The sequence below is a fragment of the Lagopus leucura genome, unplaced genomic scaffold (assembly GCF_019238085.1).
Source record: "Lagopus leucura isolate 7727_CA_CO unplaced genomic scaffold, USGS_WTPT01 Super-Scaffold_100014, whole genome shotgun sequence".
Classification (NCBI taxonomy): Eukaryota; Metazoa; Chordata; class Aves; order Galliformes; family Phasianidae; genus Lagopus; species Lagopus leucura.
The window spans coordinates 5,941,585-5,947,654 of NW_024962268.1; positions in this window are offsets into that span (position 1 = coordinate 5,941,585).

The window sequence follows — 6,070 nt, forward strand, 5'->3', positions numbered from 1 at the left end:
AACAACTGTTGTAAGTAATCAACCTTCCTTTCAATAACAGAACACAGGAAAACACAGGTTACAACTGATGTTTCAGCTTTAATGACTTCACTTTTTGCATCAAATACTGTATTCCTTAGTATGGCAAAGTGCAGTGAGTCACCAAAACAGCCAATCTAAGAGTTCTAGCAAATCACTGAGCCTGCTGATTTTCCAAACCATAATTTATTTGTGAAACCACAGACACATTTGAATACAGTCTTATTTCTCTCATGGACCTCTTTTCAACAGGAACTAAAGAATTACATGCATACAAAAGTGCTTCTCCTTCAAAAAAATTAAAAAACTACTTGTCTCTGTATTCCCCCATCAAACGTCGAACAGCAAACACATAGCATTTGTATCATTTTAGGCCACAGAGTCTGCAGGTCTGCCTATCTAACTATATTTCAATCTTCAAGGACAAAATATAAAAAAAGAAGCCTCTGAGTTGATTTCACAATACTGGCATTTTCTAACAGTCAGTTCAACAGATCATGTTAGATTCAGAACCCTATAAGAGAAGCAAAGACTTAAAAGAAATTCACATGGCAAGACAATAACAATAGCAATTACTCTCTGAATAATCCCTCCTCGATATTTGGAAGTTTGTACGTGAAGACAGTAAGAATAGACCTGCATTTCAAACACAACTATTAACCTTGGGAAGGATTTAAATTATTATTCATTTTTAAATCACTCTGAACAATTATGCACCTAGCCTTTTTATTTCTTTTTCTTTTTCTTAAACACCCCATTTTGCTTCTTAATGCTTCCAATAATTCAATATTTCATCAAAGACATAATGGTAGTAATGTGCTTTCACTTACAGATGTTTAATTCTTCTTAATGAATTCTGCCTTTCCTTACCCTCTAAAATTCAACACTTCCCACTCACTGCATGGTCATTCTTCTTCACAAAAGCAATCTCCTTCATTAGGGAATAGTAGTTAAATGTTTTAACATTCAACTTAATTCAAAAGGTAAGCACTTTGCAGAAGTCTGACTCCCACCGGCCTAGGATCCATTACAAAGCAGGCAAGCCAAGGAAGTTTTTAGCCAAAAGGAATGCTCTGTAGTTTTACCTTATCACTAGATCTACTAAATTACTAGTTTTAATTTGTATCATGTACAGGAGAGTGTGTATAAACAGCATACCAAAACACATGTATTCACAGTTGTTGGATTATAGGAAAGAATCATCACGCTAGGGATGTTTGCCTGCATCTGCTTTCCTGGCCAAATAATTACAAATGCACTCAAATTCATCTCTGCTCCAGTTGTAAATTAGCTATCTGTTAACTTCAGCTGTCTCTCTTTCCTCCCTTATTTACAGCAAAGAATCTTCTAATTCAACTTTGTTTCTTACTACCAACTCTCACCCATTTTTTTAAAAGATAACCTAACACAAAATGAGGAAACCGTGACCAGTCCTTACTTCCACTCTTAGCTATATGTTGTTGTGAAGTTTTTCTATTCGCTACAAAGCCAATCATCATTTCTGAACTTAACCGACCACATCCTATTTTCCACTGCACCACATAATTGCAGACATTCAGCAGTGATCAAGAGGTTAAATGCATTCATGAGAGCAGCAGTTAACCAATCCCCTGTTGCTTATTACATTGTTTACTCAAATGACACTTAAGTCAATTTTGTGCTTTTCTAGGTTCCTTCATTTCCGCAATACAACAGAAGAAAAATCTTAATGGATGCAATGCTCTTAGTACTGCTACACTAAAAAAAAACATGGTGCATCTGAATACAGGCACACAAATTACCATGGTGTACCAGGACATACTGTGCTCAGAGGGGAAAAAACAAACAAACAAGAAAAAAAAAAACAACAAGCAGAACATTTCCTAGCATTACTGAGATGAAAACAGTTGTCTCTAAAATCATAGCCCACTGTGACTGTACAAAGAGTGAAACAAACACAGTGGCCGTAGAACAATTTAAGTGGCTACTGTGTCAGACTGTTTGAGGTCTTACACAAACATCAGCAGGTCCAGTAAACCAGTAGCTGCTCATCTTTCGCACAGCAAATAACCAAGTCCACATTCCTATCCACTTTCAAGAGAAAAAGTTAATTTACAGCAAGATGTCCGACTTCATGAACGTTTTAAGAAGTCCAACTAAAACCAGAAATACAAATATCCAGCCGGATACACAAAGCCCAACCTGCAGCAATCAGCCCACTTACAACTTAGTAAAGTTGTATCTCCTTGTTAAGCCTAGAAACTTAGGACACGAGAAGTTGGAGTCATACTAAACACAGCAGAAGGCTCTGCAGTATATTCTCAAGCTGAAAAATGCCTGCAGAAAAATCCTATACACCTCTGTAAGCAAAATCAGACGAGGAATTTCCATTCCTACCAGAGTGGATGAATTGTATCTTCCCTCCCACCCCAGTGTCTGCAAGTCAGCTGTGCCTCTGTATGAGCTTCTTTGTTTTGAGAGTTATTGCCATCATCAGAACCACAGGAGAACTTCAGTCTGAAGATGAGTTACTGTTCCCACACTGTCTGCTTACATCCGCTGCTACCTTACAATCACTCTGCAAGTACCACAGGCATAAAAACATGTTGATTGACTGAGAAGAAAACACAAATGTTACTAAATCAGTTAAAAAGCTTGCCACACTTAATTATCCCTCAATCCGAGGATACTGCTCCACAAATAAAATTGAGCACAATGATATACACCTCATCAGCTTGCAAGCGAAGTTCACCATTTCAGGTCAAACTTCAAGAGAAAGCTCAGAAAGAGTTTCAGTATTTCCATTTCTGTTAACTGCAAATGCCACAGCAGAAACCCAGTTTCCTTCAGTAATAATTACTCTCGAGTAGCATCAAGAAGAAAATTCTACAATTCTCTGGTTTAAGTTTCTTGACAATATATGCCTCAATTAAAACTGAGGTACCAAATTCCTATGACTACTAAGAACAGTAGAAGAGAGGTTGTGAGTTCACATGAGAACTCTAGCTAACCTACTGCTGCTCCCACAGTCATCACAGGGAGCACCCACATCTAAGGTTATCAATATCTTTCCGTTAACTTTGAGATCCTGAGTGCCAATGGAAGTGTAACCACTACCCAACACACCAAGATTTGCCTAAGTTCTTATTTCCCAGCACCTACTCTGTCATTCATTTTAAATCCAGAGCTGTAATTAGTTTTAAATTTTATCAAGTGCTTGGAGAACAGAAATCAGAACATCAACAGCAAATCTGTATACCAGCACATACTTTTCAAGCAAAAGAGAATGTATTCATGAATCAGTGTTTTAACTATCATAAGTTACTGGACGAGCAGCTACACTAGACAGTTTTCTGCTGGTTTTGGTGATGGGGACTGGGAGACAGCACTGTAACTGAATTTATTTACATCCATCCCAGTTCCAGTTACTTTTCCAGTCTCCACTCCCCATATTCTTTTTATCCTGTTTACTATCTCCTCCACTCCAGTAAAACCCCTTAAGGGCTACAAAAAGTACCATCATTATATTCCCAGTTATCCTCTAAAAACAAGCTGAAAAACACTTTATTTCCAAAAAGTCATCCAAATATCAAATAGTGTAATTGATTACACATCAATTTCTTCTGGCTATATAGTTTATTGGCAAACCATCTATACTCTCATTTCTTACCAGCATACAAGTTAATGATGTGACTTTGCTATACTTTCCACTGTTCGTTTTTTTTCCTGCTTGTTTTTTTTTTTTTTTTGTTTTTTGTTTTTTTGGGGGGGGGGGAGGGTGGGTTGGATTTTTTTTCTTTTCTAAGAGATAATTATAACTCAACTGTCAGAACAAACAAGAATAAGCCTTTATTGAGAGCATTATGCTAAGGCACAGTAACAAGAACTACTTCTAGGGGCAAGGCACTATGTTTTAGCTTAATGATTTCCACTGTGGGGGTCCCACGTATCAAACAAAAATCCAAAAGCATAAAGCATGCTCAGCTGACACTGTATGCTATGGAAGATCATTTTAAAAGACCCAGGTTTTTCATTATCTGGCAGGAAAAAGTAGTCCCAGTGAGCCTTCGCACAGTTTGGGGAAAGCCTCCCATGACGGAGAAAGGTCATTATGCCTACAGAATAGTAGCATGGCATTCACGTGCAAAATAGGGATGCACTGCTTGTTCCTATACACATTTCATCTCTACTGGATTTCAACATTCTAATATAGTACAGAAAAGGACTAAATCTACCTTCATCTCTAATAAAGTGTCCAAACTACTTGGAGTAACATATTTCAGCTCCAGCCTAAGCTCAAATACATTCTATTAACTGGAAGCTTAGAAGCTAATGGGAGAAGACCCATTTCCACACAAAGAGGGCATGCTTGTAAGTTACATTTTCTATTGGTTAGAAGACATTTTAAACTAGGTCAGGCTTGTATAAGAGGTTATCATTTATTTACTAGTCCTACACAATGGTACTGTGTAGCTTTAGAGGTCTTCTTAGTTCCATGAAATCTAGAACAGTTTATAGGAGGTAGTTTAACACTGGTGGTCACCACCTCTGTTTTTGAGTATGAGCAAGAATAGCATCAGAATGAATTGTGCCCATTCTAGTGAAGGAATCTAGGAAAGGAATCAAACATTTTAGAGTTCTGTCAAGCAGTTGACTCTACAAATACGTTTTTCACTGAAATGAGCAGCGAATATTTCAAATACTAAACAATGTAGACAAATAAGAGACATCTGTGTGGAACAGGACACCCTATCGACAAATTCATGCATTCATTTGTCAGCAGTCTTATGGCTCTGGATCACATCTGCTCCAGCCTTTCTCCGTGTACAAATACTCAATATATAGAAGTGTTTACAAAGATGGATGTTGAGTCTCCTCCTTTGCCACCAAATTAGGACTAACTACTGAATTAGAACTGCAATTAAGAATTTGTTAGAAGGCAAATACTGATAAAGAAATATACATATTCATGGGCAAGTTATAGCTGAAATGAAATACACAGGGGGGAACAACTCTCTAGTCTTAAATGCTAGAGGCAACTGATGTAGAGAAATCTGGGTATAATAACTTGGCAGTTTTAGCATTTCATAGGAATAAATACTTTCCATTCTAAAAAGATTCTGTGATTAGACTCTGATGTCAAGTTGTTTTTTAAGCCAAACAAGAACATGGTATTCAGATCTATACAACAGCATAGCATTCAAACAACTTCCTCAATTCAGACTTCATACTTCTAAAAAGTACTTACTTAACTATGCTGGGGAGATTTCAGATAAGAGATAGACTTAAGATTAGCAACTTAAGAGATTTCTATTATATCTTATTTGAGTTTCTTACAAGTGCAGTCCTTGGATTTGATTATTAACTTTTAGAATATTAAATAGCTGCTCACATACATAACCAAGCACTGAAGACCTGAATTCCTGGGCAGAAAGAGCTAAAATTTAAAGTAACCTAAATTTCAGACACAGGTTTTTGTTGCTCTCTAATAATTTTATTTTAAAACAAAATCAGCTACTCTTCAAATTCAATAGATAAAACTAAATACTAAATACCCATGCAATTAATGATTTGAAGAATTCACTACAATTCTTCAATGAAATAAAGATTCTTTTTTAAATTATGTCATTTGCTCAAGCACAATTGATACTGTCTAACCAATTAGTGTTTCTAAAGGATGTATTTTATTTGTTTTCAATCATTTATTACCTAAGCTATAATTTTGCAGCTTCTCAAGGAACAAATGTCTGCTTTGCATCTGGGGAATAAGCCACACAAAAGGGTGTTGGTGTGCTGTTTGAATACATGCAATTACTGGTAGTTACATTCTAATTAGCATAATTAGTTTTGAAACAGTTCTCATAATAACTGTCAACATTATGTCAATTTAGCTGAAGTTAATGGCATATTTAACAGAGACACATATTTTCAGTATTATACTATTTAAAAGAAAGTAGGAGGCAAGGCCCTTTCAGAAGTAAAACAGCCTTCCACAGATACTGAACATTTCTTATTTTGTTTCCTTTTGGTAACACTCCATATAAAAAAGTCCTTTATATAGTAACTACCCTCC